The sequence below is a fragment of the Argiope bruennichi genome, chromosome 1 (assembly GCF_947563725.1).
Source record: "Argiope bruennichi chromosome 1, qqArgBrue1.1, whole genome shotgun sequence".
NCBI lineage: Eukaryota > Metazoa > Arthropoda > Arachnida > Araneae > Araneidae > Argiope > Argiope bruennichi.
The window spans coordinates 64,981,960-65,005,387 of record NC_079151.1 but is presented as its reverse complement, the minus strand read 5'-3'; the positions used below and the strand labels follow the sequence as shown (position 1 = coordinate 65,005,387).

At 27.1% G+C, this 23,428-nt stretch overlaps 1 protein-coding gene across 3 annotated transcripts in view; it reads right to left on the bottom strand.

Annotated features, from left to right (window-relative positions):
• Positions 1 to 23,428, bottom strand: part of LOC129964606 (dopamine receptor 1-like) — a 212,006-nt gene that overhangs the window by 126,696 nt on the left and 61,882 nt on the right. For 2 of the 3 annotated variants that reach the window (XM_056079114.1, XM_056079116.1), the window contains exon 2: positions 6,885 to 6,946. The gene's annotated coding sequence lies outside the window, so the exon portion shown is untranslated. Of the gene's footprint in view, positions 1 to 6,884; positions 6,947 to 22,294; positions 22,402 to 23,428 lie in introns of those variants that run through there. The other variant, XM_056079115.1, reaches the window with a different exon arrangement.

Here is a 23,428-nt window from a genome sequence, read left to right as displayed (position 1 = left end):
AACATTTACAGAAATAAATACTGCAGTTTAAATTATGAACTAAATTGATATTTTTATAGGCTATTTATATAGAATTCTTAACTTCGAAAAACTCTCTCTAAAATTGTAAATATTTCTTTTTAATATGGAATGAAAAACGAAAGAAAAGAAAAAAAAATACTTCCAATTTTGACGAGCTTTTATATTAATTCACAAATTATCTAATTATATTGTCACAAAAAATTATAATTTAAAAGCATTCTTCCTACATCCTTTTGCAAAAATGTTTGAAGCTTCTATATAAAAACTTTTAGTTTAAGAAATAATTTTACACAATTTTTTGTTTAAATCTTAAAAGGGAAATATTGGAATCGAATTGTCACTCTCAGCCTTATATACTTCAAATATGAAATTTTGCGCAATTTTGTCAATGGAAAAACATATAACCCTTAATGAGTTTGAGTGGGAGCTATTTGTTTGAAATTTAAATAAGAGTTTTAATTAATATTTTTCCGTTATAAATTTCGAAAAAAATTCTGCACAAAAATAAAATGTAAATCATTTCCAAAATTTTTAAAATTGTCTTTTTAATTATACTTATTTAATAGCCATGCAAATATTTCCTAAATTAAAAAAAGAATTACTATATTTTTACGTATTTCTAATAATAGTATTGTTGCCTTTACATTATAAACATTTTTATTGCTTCATAAAATATTTAGTCGCAAGGTTTTCTTCTATTTTTGAAAGCTAAAGAAGGTGTATTCTGTTTAATATTTGTGTATTTACAAATAAGGTTTAGAAGATAGATGAATCAGATTTTTAAATTTTTAATAGTGCTATGATGTTATTGGACTATCCCCTTTAGAAAAATTCATATTTACAAAAAAACTGAGCAAAAGTAAGACAGTTAAAATCGCTCGGGTAATCAAATCGGCTTATTACTTTATTAAATTACCTTAATATTCATTAACCAACCTCGGCTAATCGCTGGCTTCCACCAAATTGTCTAACACTGAAGTGTTAGACTATTTGGTGGAATCATAGACTTAACTACTTAACTGTTTTATTTTCTTTACTGTCTAATAAGATGACATCTTCTATTTTGAGAATATTTCTTTTTATTCAAATGGAAATCCATTGAATACTTGACTTATCTATATATTCGAAGTCATTTTAATATTGAAATTTAATCTTTATGAATGGTTTAATTTTTGTTTACAACTATCAAATTCGATAAATCGATGCACGTATGGTATTCGGGCAAAACAGTTAAGTGGTTAAGTTATATCTAAAGACTTATCTGAAAGCAAATCAGTCAATAATCTCGACGAACCAGCTGGTCAACTGAGGCGATTAGTTATTAATAATAAGCTATCAAATTGATAAATTAATTAATCACTTTTATTAAAAATATCCTATTAACGTATTGACCATAATAATATATAGATAGTAGGTTGAAAATATCAAATATTGGTCAGATGAGTGAGTGTCGAAATATCAAAGTTCCTAACTCAAAACATATTGAAGATGTGTGTGTGTGGTTTGGTGTACACTGAACCTCCCATCTGTATCAAGGGTTCTTCAAGTTGCTATGCACACGACAATGTGGAAAATTTGGAGAATAGGCATGAAGGTTCAAACATAATCTTCATTATCTGATCATACTAAAATAGCTGTCGAAGAGTTTAGAAGAGGGGGCTTTAATCTAGCTGAGCTAAAAATTTATATAACATGTAAACATCTCGGTAGAAATTTAATGTCATTTGATGTTTTAAAGCAGGAGATTCGTGGGCATCATATTACGAGTTTAGAAATTTGAATGATTTCAAAAATTTTCCTTCATAGGTAAACAATTTGTCATCTAATCTGGTTCTTCTAATTTTTTTGTATAATATCAAGTCATTATTTTTAAATAACTATGAACTTTGTTCATCTGATAACTAGTTTATAACTAAATCGTTCTATGTTTTTTATTTGTTTTTTAAAACATAAAAATTTTATTATTTTTTTTTTTATTGAAAAAAGAAATTTGAAAGAAAGTTTGATTTAAAATATAGCGCAAAAACAATTCTTAAGATGTGGTAAATTGTTTTCACCAATTGCAAAATAATGGCTATTACCATTTAAATCAATATTCTTCCTTCTTTGAGTTCTTATCTATAGAAGCAACTAACTACAGATGCAATTTGAGTCTCATTTATTGAACTATGAACTAAGGTTTCATATAAATTCAAAAGGTATCTTGTTATTGGGTAGACATTTATTAGATCCATAGGACTTCTTTCGATCATGGAAATGCATTCAAATTATTTGATACTTTTTTCAAATCACAAACATGTCAATTTCTTCTCTTTTTTACAATAATACTAGCAACAACTACACAGTTTTGCTTAAGCATGTCCTGGCATATGTAGTGTTTGATAGGTATTTGTTGCATATGAGAAGTTTAATGCATGAATATATTCAAATAGTAGATTTTTGCAAATGAAATATTGAAAATTGACTAAATAAGAAATCAATAATAAATCTCGCATACTTTTCTATAACCTGATATGGTCCTTCATTATAGATTAATCGAATTAAAGAATTATTCCCTACATTTCTTTTTCTAATAAACAAAACTTATCATTATCCTATATCATTGAGTACATTTTGGCATCCTATAGGACTAATTGCTTGATATAAAGTTATCAGGTTTGGCTCATATATAGGCTGGAGGATGAGATGAGAATCTAAGAACAGTTGTTTTTAAATTCTAATTATATTTTAATTAATTAAAAATTGAGCAATTTGTTGGCATTTTTCCACGATAGCTTCCGAAAAAAAAAATCTGCAAATTTAAAATTTAAAACATTGTCTTTTCAATCACACCTATATTTTTCAGTATAATTATTTTTATTATTAAAAAAATTACAAAATATTTTTAACATATTTTACAATTATATATTTCATTATTGAAATGAAATTCAAATCGTTTTCATTTTTGTTATTAATATTTCATCTCGATTTCTTTTCAATTATTCATCATTAAGATATACGATTCGATTTATTTTTCCTTGTTGAGAGATTTTCAGTATAAAGTGTGCCTTGAATTTTCTTTCTTAAATTTTATTGTGCTTACAATCCTATAATTTCAGAATCAAGCAATGTTGAAAAAGTTTCAAATCGCACCTTTTCAAATGCTGTTCCTCTTAATTTTGATATAATTGGCGTATAATGACATGATGATTTAGACAGAAAATTTGGAAAATTCAATTAAATATCTGTCAAAATATCAAGCTTAAGAAAATTTGCAGAGATAGCCAATTAGGCATTGTTACAAAGTTACTGAATATATTTATTTGAAACTTTTAACAACCATTAATCACTGCAAATCTACAGGTCACCAGCCTCTTTGCCTCTAATAAATCTTCAAAATTATTTCCCTCTCTGTTTCTCTTACTATCAGTTGTTTATATATATATATATATATATATATATATATATATATATATATATATATATATATATATATATATATATATATATATATATATATATATATATATATATATATATATATATATATATATATATATATATATATATATATATATATATATATATATATATATATATATATGCATTTTTCTAAAAAGATAAATTTAATCAAAATATGAAAAAAAAACTCTTTTGAAGCTAAACACAAACAAAAAGAGTTTGTAGTTCCTTTCTACAACTGCTGTCAACCGAATGATTTCGCATTTAGCATTTTAAAAAAGACAGCAGCATTTGGTTCGTACGGTTGGTAAACATTTAACTTTCTTTGCTGAATATATATAGTTTTTAAGTTGACTCAGTTTTAAAACTTACTCTGGCAGGAATATTTTTCATCTTCTCTTACTCTTTCGCAGATGTTTATTCAACTTCCTTTGAACGATTTCATTTACATTCTCCGAATGCCGCAGTTCACTTTTTAATATGCGGAAATATAAGAGGAAGGTTTTTGTCTTCAAATGCCATATCCAGATATAAATCCAAATTTATACATCAAATTAAAAAAATAGATAAATATATAAAAAACAGCAAATCGAACAGTAAAAATGTATTATTTATTTAAAATATATTGGATCGGTAAACACATTTTGATAAGAAATGTCATGCTTCTAAATGCAATTGTATAATATGGCAAAGCTGTTAATGTAATTTCTCTGATAATTAGTATTTATATTTGAGTTAATAAAAAGATTTATACTTAAACTTACCAACTAAACATTAAGAAAATGGTGATATATGTATAAATAAATTTTGAGATAATGTTGATATATGTATAAATAGATTTCGAGATAATGTTGATACATGTATAAATAGATTTCGAGATAATGTTGATATATGTATAAATATATAGAATATGATAGATAGAATAGATATGTATAAATAAATACATCGAAATGCCAATATATGTATAAAAAGATAGATTAATAAAATAGGGCAGAAAAACATGGAATATTATTTTGTTTATTCAAAATAATATTTTATTTCTGTAAAATAGTATTCAATAGCATTTCACTGTTATTTTCACTACTTTCACGTGCGATTCGTTTTACCGTTTTTACAGTATTTACTAGAATTTCTTTTAAAATTGCCTCCACTATATGTTCAGGGATCACCAACATAGCAAAATAGTATGCATTTTTGTTTTTATGTCTCCCTAACGGACGAAATTAATTACATTGTGTATACAAAGTTGCATTGTACAATCAAGAGAAGTGATAAAATATTGTTTGACAATTCGACTTAATATCCAGAACTGTATCAGCTTTAATTTAATTGCAATAAAACTAGCTGTTGAGGCATTATGTCGGAGAGATTCTAACAGCTAATGCAACAATAAATTTCATGTTGTAGTCACTGAAAGAACAGCTCACATCACTATCTGACGAATTATATATTGCATTGAAAAATCGCACAGAAGAAAGGCATACCGAAATAGAAAATGTCTTACGGTATTTACATAATTATAACGATTTTCAAAACGAAAATGAAAAAGAAGAAAAAAAACTAACCAATTCAAATATGATCTAGTAAATTTTCTTAAAATTTTTTACCCACAAATCTATCCACATTCAGAAGAATTCGATATAGTTATCGAAGATTATGATGACACTAATGTCGCTAGTGAAAAGGAATTGTCTCTTGAACAAAAATTAGAATTAGCGATAAATAAAAAAATTTCAACGAACCAAAATACAATACAGATATCAGCTATATCCAAAACCATCCGACGAGAAATCTATTTATTTGAAGATGAGGGATTTAGAGGCAAATACTTGGGAAAAGTATACCGCGCATTGCTAACAGTTCGGCAACTAGCATAGATGCCGAAAGAGCGTTTTCGGCAGCTGGCAATTTTTACACAAAATTACGTTCCAGGCTTAATGATAGTACAATTGATGCATTATGTTTTTTAAGATCACATTTCAAAAATTTGTAATAGTACCACAGACAAAATAGTGATATTTTCCCTTTTTGTGATTTAAATAAACAAGATGTTCATTATACTGTTATAATTTATAAGTTACAAATAATTTTTTGTGATATTTAAGCTCTTTAATAAAGCTAGCAAATAAAACAAACTTTTTCTAAAATTTCTACTACAGGTATTAAAACTGGTATCCCGGTGAGATCCAAAAAATACCGAATACCGGTATTAAACTTTTGGTCCAATATTGCAATCCATACTTGCGACTGACAATACAAGTTCATTAAATTCTTCATCCGTCATTTCTCGATCGGCATTATGTATTCCATATTTGAAAATAATTAATCGCCAATCGCTATTATAAGTTGCAAAATTTCATTGGCTTCATTCTCAGTAAAAAAAAGCTAGTGCCTAAAGTTTTCAATAAATAACTTCTATGAATAAAATTCTGGCATTTAAAAAATTAAATAGAATCAATTAAATTAACTCTCATCAAATCTACGTCAAAGGATTCCTACATTCTTACCTTAAATTGAAATTTCTGCCTCCATTTGCTGAAAATAATATTCTTAAGAATGCTATTTCACTAATTTAAAACTGCTGAATGACATGACTCTATAAATTAAAATCAAAGAATCTCTGAAAGAAATTATTTTTTGATGAAAATAATCCTAATAGTGATACAGTTGATCGGTTGTTAGCAATGATTTAAACAAAATGTACATGAATGACGACATTTATCATATGGGAGCTTAACTAAATACTACTCCATTTATGGATGCAACAAATCGCATTAAGATCAAAATCGCATTTCTTTTCAAGTCAAATCAAAGTGTTTGCAAATTGAGATTAGAAAAGTGAGCATTTTAAGATTCAAGAGTAAGTGCAAATTCTCCAAAGAGCTTAGAAAGAGTATATTTAACCTCTTAACACTTTTGTTTTTCATAATCTAAATAGACGATACTTTTCGGTCGGTAAATACTCTGTCTTATTGATTTAGTTAAGTATTCGTAAAATACTTGAGATGTTTGTGAATTATGTGCAATTAAGCGTCTTTGAGTTATTTTATTTCTTCTTATAAGTTTGAGAAAGATAATTCAATACTCTATGTGAGTCATGCATGATGGTTAAGAGGTTAAATAACAACGAATCCACAGATAGAATTCAATCAAACGTATTCAATATTTGAACGAATACAATTCATTTAAAGACTGAAATTCACTAATAATTACTAATAAGATTAATCGATCGAGGGCTAATGTTTGAAACTTTTTTTACTAATACATGTGTACATACTGAAAACAGAATCGATGTATTGTGATGGAATAAGAAACATTATTTAATGTTTTCTTCTAATTTTTTTTTTTTTTTTGCATTTTTTTCTCATTTGTTCAAATGCAGTGTTTTCATAAAAAAATAGTTCGATCAAAAAGATGCTTACAGTGCTTTCCTCTAGATCAGAAATATGGATCCAGAAACTTTCCCTAGTTTTCCAAATATTATCTGAAAAATAGAGAGAGAAAAATGTTGATTAAAATAGGTATTGTGAATTAAGTGCAATAAATAAATATACATATGTACAATTATATATATGTATACATTTATATATGTGTACAATTATATAAAAAGATATTGAAATTTACTGTATTAATAAAGTTGCCATATTTAGAAAGGACAATTGACGATCACTTAATAAGGTTTGATTTTAAGATAAATACAACTTAAAAACGGTAATATTTATTATAATAATAAGGGGATTGAAGACATTTCTGTAAAACTAGAGACAATTAAAATTCCTAGTAGTGTAATACCGTTGGAGACAATGTATTCATTAATATGCTACTAAGTTATAAATCACATAGGCACACAGAAAAAAATAGATGAATTGGAAAACAGGTTTTTTTTTCAATTCCTATTATTAACTCACTCTCTCTCTCTCTATATATATATATTTTGTTCAAATTTCCAATCGTTAATTAAATACTTTTTATTCATACACTGAAGTTCAAATACATTTTTTAAACTTGTAGTGGATGACACTTGATGTTAATACAGTTCTTTTTTAAATATTAAGTGATTAATTAAATTTATCTAGTAATTTCTATTTGGTCGCCAAATGGTCGCCAAGTTTGTCGCCAGGCTCTAGTTTGCCACTTAATATTGTAATTCTGTCAAATGTATATACATATTTATATTAATTGTAATTATTCAATAAAAAGTACTAAAATGTAACAATTTTGTTGATCTAAGTAGGAATTGATTTTTAATTTTTTTTATATATTACTTGTTTTATTTCTGATGGAAACATTTAATGGATGGATTACATTTAAAAAATTTTATCATATTATCATATTATGTAAATTCCTTCTCTTTTCCACGATAATGGATTTTGTTTATAATTTTGAAGCATTTATTTATTTCCGGCAAATAATTTATAATTTTTTTAAAAATAAAAACTATAACATTACCCAAATTTTCTTATAAATTTTTCCACCTGATAAATATGTTGCCTTTACACAATATCCTACTCCACATGAGCTCACAATGCTTACATTTTTCTCCTTGTGTTTCCATTCGTAACTTCCAAGAAAAGACATTTATATACATTGATTTCCGTTACAACTTACAATACGCATTTTAATTTTGTCTTTGATTCCAGTACATTAGGTTTGTTACTATCTGGAAATGTATTACTTATTTCAACTCCAGAAAGAAAATATATTAAATATATATGTTTGTTCTAAAGAAAATCCGATGTTCAGGTAATTGAAGAGAGTAGAATCGCATTTTATGCAAGGATATTTCCATATTTTTATAAGATGCAAACAACTCAAGATAAATTTCTTTTATTTCGGTCAGTAAGCAAAATGTATTCTGAAAAGGAATATTTTGTGATAAAAGAAAAGATGAAAGATTTGTCTTTCGTCTACAACCATTCGTCCTGAACTTTATGCACTGCAATTTTTCAAAGGATTTTAAGTGTAGGTCTTCAACCTTTTTTTTTTTTTCTTTTTTGTATCTCTTTGTCTGTTTTTTTCAGGCAGAAAGATGAAAAGAACTCACTTTGCATTTATTTCCGTTGAAAAAAATTACATTAGAGAAGAATTAACGATTGTATAATGGTATTGCATTTTAAGACTTTTTTTTTACTCGAATACAAAATATAGAATGAAAGAAAATACTGTAATTGTCCAAAAATGACGAATGTTCAAATTTCAGACCGCACTGAGTCCAAAAATTTGCAATTATTTGTGTGTGTGTGTGAGAGAGAGAGCGATAACTCAAAAACACTTAGAGCTAATCGAATAATTGGTATATGGACTTAAGACCAAAATTGTAAATTTCTATTAACTTTAAATAAAGTCCATTCAGAAATATGTCTATTTAGCTCTTCGAGTGCTACTAAACTCCATAACAACAAAACTCAAACAGTTAAATGAATAGAATTGATTGCACAGTTAAAGCATCTGAAATGTAGATTTTTATAAAATTTTGAAACAGATCTAATAAAAGGTTCATCATCCATCGGTTGATTGGTTGGTTGGTTGGTTTATTCGGGTTTAATGGCGCAAGAGCCAAAGGTAGGCTATACTGCGCCAATCGTATGGTTTGAGATGATATCACGTGAGAAATTTAAAATTACATTAAAGATCAGGTCAGTAAAACAGCAACAATCAAAGCATGAGAGACAAGTTAAGCAAAACAAGTTTTAATCTATATAAAATGATAAAATCCAATAGCTTTTAAAAAGTTAAAAATATACAGATGGGGAGGTTCTCCCACTAATTCTCGTATGTTAAGTGAAGTTGAGTTAAAATATTTAATGCGATGAGAATTAAAATTGGGGCACTCAGCTAGGATATGCACAACAGTAAAATCAACATTACATGATAGGCATCTGGGCTCTCTCTCACCAAATAATAGATATTTGTGAGTGAAACGAGTATGACCGATGCGAAGTCGAGTCAGTTTCACGTCGGCTGATCTTATGGAAACAATGGGCCACAAATGAATATGCGGTTTAATGAAATGTAGCTTATTATGGGTCTCCATATCCCAAGACTCCTGCCAGAGGGAATGGGTATAATGAATAATTCTAAGTTTTGAATCCCGATATGGAATTGATGTCTGCCATAAAGTAGAAGCTGCTTTGGCAGCGCAATCAGCGTCTTCATTGCCCAAAATTCTAACGTGACCAGGAACCCAGCAGAATAAGACTAAAAAGTCCCTGGCCTGAAGTGTTTGCAAGCAACATAAAATATCTACTGCCACAGGATGCATCAATTTACCAAGGTGGGATAATATCTCCAAAGCAATTATGCTGTCTGTATATAAAATATATTTACGCCCATCAGAATCTGCAATTTTCTGAAGAGCGCAAAAAATTGCTACAAGTTCCGCTGTCAAAATCGAGCAAAAGTTGTGTAAACGGTAACTGTAGATTTTTTGTAAAAATTTAATTCCGCAGCCAACATAACTCTCCGATTTTGAGCCATCAGTAAAAATAGGTTCGTATAACGAAAATTGATTCCTGTGAGAGGCAAAGAGTTTTTGAAATATGACAGGTGCTGTGGAAGACTTATCGAATGTATAAAAGGGATTGAGGTATGAAAAGGCCGGGACATCCCAAGGTGGAATGACATAGAATTCTGCTTGTTTAATTTGTATGTTACCAAGACCTGCATCAGCAATAATCGTTTGAATTCTCTCACAAAAGGTGAGAATATTGAAGGGGCGTGCATTGTAAAGTCTACGAAGACCAATGGGAATTGTCATTTGCCTTAGTGGATGATTAGAAAGCGACTGGATCCTAAGATAGTACTGAGCCGAGAGCATTTTACGTCTTAAGTGTAATGGTAACTGATGGCAGATGACATAAAGACTTTGTACGGGCGAGGTTCTGAAGGCACCACAACAGATTCTCAAGGCATCATCCATCGGTCTGTACGTTCGTAAGCAAGCAAATGCGATAATTCAAGCACGAAACGTTTGGAATAAATGAAATTTAGAGTAAGCTTTTTTTTTAAATTATAGCTCGTCAAACTTTGATTTCAATGGGTCAACGAAAAGATATACTTATCATTTTTCTATATCATTCTTTCTAAAAACATCCATATTTATTTTTCTTCTCATTCTACGAGGCACAAAGCGATCATGAGTTTTAATCTGATGAAAAAAATTTGTGCTCTCATGAACTTTATAAAGATTCGCAATTTTTATGGTGGGATAAGGGGTTAAAAACTTTCATAGGGAGCATGTAGGAAAATTCTGGAAAGACCACTCTTAATGATTTAATGAAATTAAATCATATGTTGTGTTTTAAAGCGTATCTGATTCTTTTATTTTAACTATTCACGTTAAAAAATTGCAATGAATATTTATGAAATAAAATATAATTGATAATACGAAAAGAAAGTTTACACTGTTTCGATTCCCAAATGATAAAACAGTAATAAAATAAAAAATAAAGAATATTTAAAAACTATAGAGATAGCAAGAATTCTCTTAAAATTGCAGCAAGTCAATAAAAAAAATATATAATGGGCTGCCAAGATTGATAATTATACAAATTGTATATATAATATATATAAATATATTATATATACAATATATATACAATTGCATATATAAATATATACAATTATACAAATTTATACAATTTATACAATATATACAATTATATATATTTCAATTCATAAAGCACTTTTTGAAAATCTATTGAAAAATATAAAAAATATTCTCCACTTCTTGCCTAACTTCAAAAACGTTGTTTAGTGTAAAACATTTATTACTCTGTGATAATCCAAACTTATATATAAAGCAATAAAAATAACATACAAAATAACATCTGGACATTAAATATAGAAACAATAAACAGAAACCTCTTTTAATAATGAAGGAAACCATCATGCATATTGTTTGATAGAAAGACACCAAATAAAAATAAACTTATGAAGATAGTTGACAATCCAGCAATTGATGATTTAAATAAATAAGTATAGTATTTAACTAAATGATTTTTTGAAACTGATATAAACATTTACAATTGATAGCCTAATAAATAATACTTACAAACAAAACCGATAATCGTATAGTTTCATTGTATTAAGAAATTTAAGGCTTTGACAAATCTTATTGCTATACTTGAATTTAGAAAAATACAATCTTCAGCGAAACTTTGAAATCGATGATGATATAAAGAAATTCATATTTCTTTCTCTTAATGCATTCTTCTCTTAAAACATGGTTATGGCCTAAAACTACTTCGCTCAACCGAAATTACAAATTACACAGAATTAAAATATAGTTTAGATAATAATTTAAATTACATGAGACCAAAACTTAAATTCAGTAAAATTGCAATATCGGTATAGAACATAATCAATAATAAAATTATAATAATAATATACTGATATGTAATGTTCTGAAATCAATCGAAATTATCAGTTCCGAAATTATATCTACATGAAATATAATGGATTTAAATCTCCATTGGAAGCTTCTGGAAATCTACCGGAGATTGATTTTGTAATCCTATAACGTCACTCAATAATGGCACATGATCCAGCATTCTATGCTGAATATGCATCAGCACTAGTATATGCAAAACGAATCTTCAATGAAGTGATTATTAAATCTAGATTCTAAATCGTCATGTCTAAATCATCCAATCGTCTAAATTGTCAAGTCATAAATGAGATCATATAAACAAATGCAATGCATTTTTATATAATATGCTTTTCCTAAGTTTCATTAATCAACAAAATGCATTCAATCCTTCTCATATTTTCATATATTTCTATAAATAAATTTTGCGTGCCCTGTCATTAATAGACATGACTTTTCTTAAAATAATGGATTCAACGGGTGTAAATTAATAATCACGTTATAAATGCACTCGCATATGTTATCAAACATATAACTGCGTATTGTCTTACTGTGCCATAAAGCTTCGCCATTTTTTTTTTTTTTTTTTTTTTTTTTTTTTTTGTAAAATTTCAAAAAAATTTTTTAAAAAACTGAGACATTTCGAATGCATCAAGTGAGCATTTCAATATAAATAACTCGATTTTGATTCACATCATTTACAATAAATAAAACTTGAAACTGAAAATATAGAACAATTTGCATTTCGAAAAATATAAATAGAAAAAAAAATTAACAAACCTGGATTATTTCAAAATGTTAACATATTTCTACTAATAATCAGCAGAAAATATGTTCGTATGGGTGAGGGAGGGCACGTACGCTTTTGAATGTTTCACACACACAATGTTTTGATACACACAGAGAGAGATTAAAGTATTCGACTTAGAAGTCTGCAAACTCCATTTCTGCCAAATATAGTCTGTAAGGTGGACATATGCAGTTAGGAAAGGTTTTTTTTTAAACTTTTAATTTGAATTTAAAATAACTAAAAAGTATGAGAGAGTTTATAATTTCCCCCCAATAACTCTCGAAATTAAATTTTATTCCATTTTAAAATTCTAAACAAATTATCATTTTAATGGTAACTATTTAATCATCATACATTTTCTCGCTGAATTTGAACAACTTTTAAAGATAATTTTTGCATAATTATCAACATTAATTTCATAAAATGAAATTCAAAATATTTCATTATTTCTACAAAAGCTTGATTGCTTGATTTTCATTCACTGTTTGAAGCCCAGAATTATTATATCCTGTAGAATTATACCCTGTTTCTCATCAGCACAGTTTACATGAGAACTTCTACGCATTGCATAAATAAATAGAGTTACGGTACCGTGAAAGACAATGTGTAGTTTGAGAATAGATGATTTATTCAATCAATTTTTTAATAATACTATGCACGATGGAACTCGACTCCATTAGGAAGGCTTATGTACACAATATGCAGGTGTATTCCTATTAAATTCTCTTATTTTAATGTGTAGGATGATTCAATGCTTCAAGTTGCTTTATTGAAAAATATCATGAACATATAGTTATATATAAGAGATTTAAGCAAAATTGAAGACCCAAAGTTTCTGATAATCCAACTGTTATCAATAGACTGCTAGTTTATGATACATATGAAATAATAGGTACCTCAGTTTATGTATTTATCAGAATTTATATCACATTTCATTTGTGTAACAAATCTAAAGTAAAATTTTAGAAATTGTCCCTTTTAATTTGCCTCTTTCTAAAATTTCAAAATACTAAAAATTTAAAAAAGTTCAAAGCAGGTTTAATCGGAAAAATTTATAATGAATACCATCTAAGACCCTAAAAAAATTCTAGTAATGTAGTCGAGAATTTTTTCAGACAATTATACCAAAGTAATTGTGAAGACCCTTTTGTATTTGTTTATATGTACCATATATTCAATTGAAAATCGAAATCTAAACTTTAAATCCTCAAGATTCAGTGAAGAAGTTAGAAAATATCTCAAGAAAATAAATAATAAATCCCAGACATAAAGTTTAGATGTTCCGAGAAACTTCCGTCGTAGTATCTGACGCGTACCGGAGACAAAGAAATTTACACTTGGCGTCTTGAGACATCAAACATGTTATTAAGACAAGAATTCCAAAGTTTCAAGAGAAAAATACAATGGTGATGGAAAAAAATAGAATTTATTTCTTGAAAGTGGCTGGCATATGTCTTCTAAATTAGGTGTTTTATGTCAGTCATAGAAGATGATGAAAAGTTCCAAAATAGTATTGGTGAAAGAGTTTAACGAATAGGAATAGAGTAGATGTCGAAAGTTTCAAAAGAAGAAATTTTCTGAAATTGTATTTTTTTAATTACTTAATGCAGTAAGAAAATTTTGTGCAAAATAACATTCTTATTTTCTTTTATATCAAATATCCAAACAAAATTTATAAGAATTAAAAAATTCCAGATTTGATGAATATTCATGCTTCAAGCCACAGTTTTACGCATTATAGGATTTTTATAATACAGTTTTTTTTTTTTGATAATATTTTTATTTTGATTTTTCTGTTTATGACGATGATAATTCGATAATTAGACGTGGGAACGTTGTAAGGAACAGGACTCTTTTGTAACAAGCTGGTAAAGAACTATTTCTAGATTTAATTCATGTGGATCCAGAAAGACCATAAATCTTATGTTAGAAACAAGTAATTTGACTTAAAATTCTGGTTATGAAAAAACTATTACAGGATGATAGGCTAAACTTTTTGATTCTAGCTTAGAATTTCAAGGAATTATCCATTGAATCAGCGATGATGAAACAATATTCCAAAAAATAGCATAACAAGGACGAACAAATTTATGGTTTCGACATTTCCATCTGACAGAGTGGATGCTCGCCCTACAATATTCACATTTCTTCTTAAACACCCTACATATCATTATAGTCTGCCTCATACACATCGCAATTTAGATACATAGTAAACGCAAAAGCATATACAGCTGCCATTATTAATTAAAAATTCAACATTATTCAATATTACAATGAAATATTTTATGCCTTCCAGTACAGGCTTATTATTTATTAATCTGCCAGTCCATAAATTATTAATCCATTCGATAAATATATTAATCCATAAAATTATGCAATAAAATGATGGTTAAAATTTCAACACAAAAGCTAAAGATTTAAAAATAATTATTTCGAAATTTATTAATATCATTTAATAAAAACCAATAAGGATTTTAATGAATAATTTATAACAAAATGTGCTTTTGAAGTCTTCAGGGAATTATTATATTAGAATCTTTATAAATTAATGGCATGAAAAATTTTGAGTCATAAATCTACAACAAGAATTGTAAAATTTTTCTTAAAGGTGTATTATATATATTCCATCGATTTAATCACTTAAATTATAAAATTAATCTAGATTTTGCATGATTAATTAAATATAAAGATTACAAATTCTGCAATAAGTGTGTTAGTAATTATGTTACTCTATATGCACTAATCTTGTAGTAAGCTTTAAAATAGATAAACAAAAGGAATTATTTTTAGTTTTATAGAAAAATTTTCAAATATGAAAATCATAACAATTAAAAAATTTAAAAACATAAAGTAGCAAAATTAACTTCAAAAATGAAACTATATGACAAAAATGAAATTTTAAATAAAGAAATTGATACTTTTTAAATAAGGAATATATTTGCAGAGCATTCATGCAAAACTTAATTAACTGCAATCATAACGCAGAATCTGATTTACTTCGAACATCGGAAACCAATCCAATTCCTTCCGCAGTGTAAAAAACATGGAACATCCTTCCGGCTTTGAAGAAATACTATACTACCGAGTTGAAAAAAAACTTCCAAATCATTGAGATTATAAGAAAAAACTTTCCATACAATCGGATTAATTTTAAGAAGAAAAATTTAAAAAATAGATTTTTACAAGGAAAAAAAACCTGAAAGTGATACCGAGTGTGAATCCTCTAAATTAAATATATATATATATATATATATATATATATAAATATATATATATATATATATATATATATTCTTAAAGATATTAATGCAATATTTTATAATTCTAAAATTCTAAATTATTCTAATTCTAATAATTTAGAATAATACAATATAATTTTTTCTAATAATTTAGAATAAATTCTAATATATTCTAAAATTCTAATATATTCTAAAATTCTAATATATTCTAAAATTCCATTTATATGAATTCTATTGCCTTTTAGGCCAGGACAGAACTCTTAAATCTATTTAAATAAGAAGATAAAAAAATATCAGGGCATGAAATGGACTGTAAATTATGCCAGGTTTACAAATATGCTTCTATTTAATTTTGGGAAAACTTATACGTTCATATCACAATTTCCTAAAGTATACTAAAAAATAATCTTTTAGTGAGGTTTATCTTATGTTTTCTAATTCCAAGATTATCTAGTTTCAATCTGTGCTTCTTGTGTGGTAATTTTTAAAATATAATTCAATTTTTTATGACTATATAGTTTGATGCAGCAAATTCGTTATAAACATTCTAAACATTTAGAAAATGTGATCTTTCATAAAACTGATACAATCTATTCCTTTTTTCATCAAACACATTTAATGTCTATTTTATTAAAATAATTACTATTGTAACCAAAAATGAGAAATAAATAAAGTACAATTTTACGATATACAATTAAATATCTTCTGGAGTGTATTTCAAAATGAGAAAGAGGTTAAATATTTTTCTACAAAAAAATTACAAAATTTCAGTTAATAAAAAATCATTTTATTTTAATCAAAGAAAGAAAATAAGTTAATGGAAGTTTTAAATTATTATTAATAAATAATATTAAATATATCTAAACATATTTGTGAATCTCTCGCTTAAATACTTAATAGAGTTTCATTCATGCCTAAGGAGATCATATTGTATTTGTGGTATGGTTCGGCAACGGTAACCAACCATGACAATTACACCAATTTTCCTTACATTAGCTTTCACTCAATTATCAATTTAAAAAACAATCAAAACAGAAAAAAAAATCTGGATATTAAGAATGGATACTTTTATATATCAAGAAGCATTCTGTATTATGTAAGCACCATAAAGCATTTTCCAAGTTTTTAAATATTGGGATAAAAGAAACACTGTGTTACGTAAAAATATTTAATTATTGACTTTCGCCCAAAAGGAAACGACAGTAATAGGTAAGTAAATGTACATATGCCAAGACTACATACTAAGACTAGTGTACGTTTATTTGAATAGACACGAGAGAAATGGAGAATATTTATGTCATGCTAATCTGCTTTATATCTTTCTAATTTGATTGAAATTTAATGTTATATTTAGAGTGGTGATTTTTAAATGAGTGTTATTTATTAAAGATATCTGAATGCAAAAGTTATCTTTAGAGGAGATCAGATTTCATTTCAATGTCCTATCTTTACAACTTCAAAATTTTAGTGTTATATCAATCTAAATAGTCCACTTTCTAAAAAGTAAAAATAATAATTTTTATTTTACATTTGCTTCATTCCTGATCATCTTTAATGCGCACAAGAAAAAATTCTGCAAAAAATATTCTAAGGAATTTTATTTACTTTACTTCGAACTAAAATTCAAGCTATGTCCCAATTTTTTTTTTTTTTTTTAAATTCAGAAGGCAACATTTCTAGGTCGTCCGTCAAAGATTGGCTAGTATTAGCCTGGAACCAACCCAAGACCATCAAAACGCTGACATTCGAAGAATCCGTAAATAAGTAGAAGAAAGTTATTTTTATATTATCTGAGTACTGCAAATCAAGTGTGAATCGTATTTGAAGGCTAAGAATGTTTAAACTCTGAATATTTTGATCAGAAAGTATGCAAAAAATTTTTGAAATCATGTTTTAAATAGCTTGTTCTCTAGTCTTAAATAATTAAAAGGTTAAGTATATTTCTTATTAAATTTTTTCCAGTGACGCAAAACGAATTTCCAACGCCCTGGTTAAGATGACCTGATTATTAGTTTCAAATATACCAGAGGGAGTTGTCCCATAAAAAGTTTCTAACAAACTCTCCAATCAAAGACTTATCTCCCTCCCTTACACCCCCGTATAAAATTACGGAACTTGGAAGATGCTGCAAATGCATAACATTAGTAAACTATAGTTACGAAATATAGATTTTTGGCACGAATCTATTATTTTTACACAACCTATCGTTCGAATATATACGTTGAACTCCTTTGAATCGAATGCATGAAACCTAAATTTGGCTCATAATTTTATTTGTAATCACATGGTAACATACCAATTTCATTGATTTAAATCATTTCGTTTGTAAGTTATTGTGTTTACATATAAGCGAAAGCCCAGACCGACACTCGATCAACTCCTAGAGAGATTTGTTTCAAAATTTGAGATAAAGTATATTTTCAATGCTGAACCTGTATATCAAATTTTATCTAATTCCTGGCGTTTTGTAGTTAACGAGTTCATTTGTAATTGAACAGCTGGACAGATAAACTTCTTACGTATAGATTTGATAGTAAAATGTCATAAAAATCTGACAATTTAATTGTTAAGTGCATATATCAAATTTCATCCTTGTAGTTCAAAGTACTTTAATGGTTGCATTTTCATAGATATTATGTCATATAGATAGATATAATGTTTCATAGATATAAATAGATATAATGTCACAAATGTGTTTCGAATGCATGGAAGTCTGAAAAGTTGTGATCTTTCAAAATTTCGAGTTTAAATTTTTTGACGATTACAATACTTGTCTATTCTTCGTGCACAAGAAAGTAAAAAATAGAAGAATCCATATATTTCTTTTTAAAATATATATATTTTAAAAAGTACAAATAGCAAAATTCATACTAAAATGTCTAATTTATTACTATCTAGAATTCTAGTAATAAAAATATTTTATTCATTTTAAATAAGCAATGTCATAAATAGATTAGAAAACTATATTACTTATTCGGTTATCGCATGTTCTCCGAAGGAATTCGATAGTAAAGAAGTCAATCACTTGAAACTTGCAAAGAAATTCTGACGTAAAGATTTGATCAATGAAAATATCAACCTTTTAATTCCAAATAAATCATCAGAACTTGTTTTGAAAAGTTTCAAGATAAAGTTTAAAAAAAAAGAAATTTCATAAAGTAAAATGTTTATTAAAGTGATAGATTTTTCAGTTTCTATAATTCTGAAGCTCATTTACTTTAAGCTATTTAAAACAATCAAATAATAGTTAAATCCAATTTTAGAATCTAAATGAATAACAGAAAACTTTAAATGGATATATCGTATTAATAATGATTTTTTTTTCCATCTTCTACAATAAAAAAAAATATCAACTATCTTTCACAACAAAAAACTCCATTTACACACAAAGGAAAACAAACTTCTAATATTTCTTACCATCCAAAACCAAAAAATGTCACCTATCCTATTTTAAAACAAAAGAGAATTTGTAGAATTTGTTGTGAATATAAATTTCCTCATATTCTGTAAGAAACCCAACACCTTATAAGCCACACCTTATAACCCTTATAAGCCACGCCATATTTTAAAAGAAATCTATGGAGGAATTCTTTTATAAGATTAGCTGGGAAATCCCAGATTCGAATTTTATGAAACCTCGAAATGCCAGCAACATCCCACTATTCAATCTCCCATGATTACGCGCTTGGAGCGTTTTTAGATGTGGATGTGAGAGAAGGTGGAAAATCCAATATTTTAAGGTCTATATTTTCGGAAACTCCATTCCTAAAAGACTCGGGGGCATCTTGTGTATGGAATACCTATCAGATTGTTCGACTATTTGACAGGTGGAATGCTTGGGAGACCATCGTCATTATGGCCACCAGGGAACCGAAAAACTTTCGGGAGGTATTTTTCATTCGCGGGATACCTTTTTTGGCTTGAATTCTGTAAGAACTCTGGTGAATGAATGGAACAGAAAAATGATTTTGACAAAATAGGTGGGAATTTCGCTGATGTCCTTGAAATACATGAAACTATTTTTGATCTGATAGAAGTATAATGTGGCAATGTATATCGTAATGTCGTGGCGTATATTAAACATTTTTTACTGTTTATCTTTTGGTATTTCGTGTCAGTAACAGATGCAAAGCTTTGAATTTTTGTTTCATTCGACTTAGTGTTAATTTTTAACAGTTGAGAATCAGTAAACAGAAAAAAAGAAAATTCTATAATTAGGTTGTGATTGAAAATTACACTGATACTGATTTCAATGTTACGAGTTGCTGCTTATGATAGTTAAGAAAGTTAATATTACAATAGGGCTTGTATGTCCTTGTCTGAATTTCAATAGATCATTATTTGTATATGAATAATTCGATAAACTCTAAACACACATGTTTTCATTTATTTTCAATTTGAAATTGATTGAGTAAACGTATGATTATAGTTTGCTCAATATATAAATTTATTCGGAATATATATTTGAAAGTAAATAATTATTTTTTTAATTTTAATAAAAAATTTGATGAAAATAAGCAAATGTGGAAACAATAGTTCTGAATTTTATATGGAACAAAATTCAGTGCTATAATATCTATAGCATATTATTCTTAAATTATTTTTCTTCCCCAACAAGATAAAAATTTATAATAATTGAAGTAATTTATGCACTTTTTATAAAATGTTCGTAAAATTCCAATAACATTAAAATGTTCGTAATAAAATTTAATCATATGCATTTTAACTTATTTTTAACATACAAAAATTTCTTTATGAATTTAACTTTTCTTTTGATTTTGTTAATGTAAAAAAACGTTATTTCTGTCTTATTATTTCCAATTAATTTTGAAATAAAAAAGTTCATGTATACCACAAAGACAGAGATGCATGAAAAACTTGATATAAAGACTAAAAGCTTTTAAAATTTAAAATTGTCTTAAATTTCTTAATTATGTTTTCATAGAATATTAGGAAAAAATATTTTCTTCCATTCCAAAAGTATTACGAGCTTTCGAAACAAAATTTTTAAGTTTCTTACACATCGGAGGGAAGACTAATATAAAATCAGCATAATGTCAACTTAATTGGACATTGTGTGTTAAAACAGCTCATAAAAGTTTTAAGTTTTAAAATAAATAGATTAATTTCATCAACAAAAAGTATGTATTTTACGATTTTTGAAATAAAAAAATGGTAAACTGATGATGATACAATTTATTTAAAACAGCGAGGAGATTAATTTGAAATTATAATTTAAGGTTATCAACTTCAAATCCAGACAAGAATTGTTCTTCTATACTTATGGAAATTTAAAATATGAAGGCCAAGCAAAGGAAACTGGCATACAATAGATACCAGGCTCACAATTATCAAATTAGTAATACAATAAAAAAAACAAAATTAACATAAGAAGCACAATCTAGACTCATTAATTCTTATCATAATTTCGTTTGCATAGATTATTTTAACTCATTTGTAAGAGACGGTTTATTTCGGTTTTTTTCGATATTATTTGTTCTTTAACGATGCAGAATTTATATTTAATTTTTTCAAACATATAATTAATTTTAAAAATTATTAAGTATTATAACTAAAATACTTTGTTATTAAATCTTGAAAAATAATTATCGAATAGACCCTATACGAAGCACAAAATCTCTTTTGGAAAATCAAGTGAAAACGCTCAATTCTCATTTCAAACAATACTCTAAGTACATCCTAATATTTATTAAATGTTTAATTTCATAGATGTTTTTACATAAGGACTAAACTGAAATGCTTGAAATACGAAGCAGGAAATACCTACGAATACTTTCAAATTTTTATTAAATAATAGGCTGGAATTATAAAGCAAATAATTCTATGCTCCAAAATATTTTATACTTTCTGCATTAATATAATTATAACTGTTTGTATAATTTTATTATTAATAGAATTTGCACATTGCTTTTAAAAATATATACATATTTATAAAACTTATCTATTTAACAACAAATTATATAAGATTGTATATTCAGCACTTTTATAGCTTCTGTAATAAATTTATTGATTTGAAGGAATTGTCAGATTTCCAACTTAAATTAATGAAATGCAGGGCAAACAATGTATGCAAAGAATCAACAACAAAGCTTATAGTAGATTCGCATTGGAAACATTTAAAGTTGGGAAGAAAATCTAACAAAAAAATAGACACGTTTATTATGAATCGTTTCTTATTATTTGTATTGCTAGACATATTTTTTAAAATATTTTTATAGCTTTTCCTATTTATTTTACTCGGTCTTCCTTCAGCGCGGAATTCGGCAATGCGTCTCTAAAGTAAGTAAATTCATTATGAGGAAGTTAAACCAAATAATAGATTTATATTTCATTAGCACATTGAAAAAATTTATAAAATCACATGTTCTCAGATTTTAAATCTTTTTTAAGTAGAATGACTTTAAAAATTCTCACCTCTTAAAAAACGTGTATCCTTAAATCTGCCTTGATTGATGAACACAACATACATAAATCCGTGCGAGCGCGATGCAATATTTGTGTATTTTAAGCTCGAAAAAAATATCTATTAACGCTTCTGCTCACACCTCCGCTCTCGCACAACCCTCGGAATACCTCCGAAACCGATTTAAAATAGATTTCTCAAACGTCTCCCGATGTCTGTTGAAATCGAAAGTGACGTCACCACCTGTCATCGCAAATCTGAAGCTTGAGCGACAGTGTCACTTGAAGGGAAAAAAAAGAAACTTCAGTGGTACCACTAATTTGAAGGATGAAAATTCCGTGAGCGTTATGTAAATAGCATGGCAAAATCAAAAAGAAAACAACAATAAATGACTGGTGTGGTTTTTTTTATATTGATATTGAATGCTAACTAAATGTCTTGTTATCTAATTTTTTTTTAACAGGGAGCATAAACGGATGTTAAGTTCAGCTTCTAGCGTTAAAAGATGAAAATTTGGTAACTTTTCAATTTGAGTGGTCTTTATTAAATAAACTTCCCCACCGAACCTATATGAAATAGATCAGTCTTAGAAAAGTACGAAAAGATGGCAAGGAAGTGATATTGAATATTTGAAAGAGAATTCTGATTAATATAAATTCCGTGAGCGTTATGTAAATAGCATGCCAAACTCAAAAAGAAAACAACAATAAATGTCTGATGTGGGGTTTTTTTTATATCGATATTGAATGCTAACTAAATGTTATCTAATTTTGTAAATAATAGTTGAGTCATGCCAAAATGTATGCAGATACTTTGTGAGGATATATGTGTTTTAAATATATTTATTTAAAAATGGAAAATATGAAATAGATCAGTCTTAGAAAAGTGCAAAAAGAAGGCAAGGAAGTGATATTGAATATTTGAAAGAGAATTCTGATTAATATAAATTCCGTGAGCGTTATGTAAATAGCATGCCAAACTCAAAAAGAAAACAACAATAAATGTCTGATGTGGGTTTTTTTTTATATCGATATTGAATGCTAACTAAATGTCTTGTTATCTAAATTTTAACAAGCAGCATAAACGGATGTTATGTTGAGCTTCTAGCGTTAAAGTGAAAATTTGGCAAGTTTTCAACCTGCGTA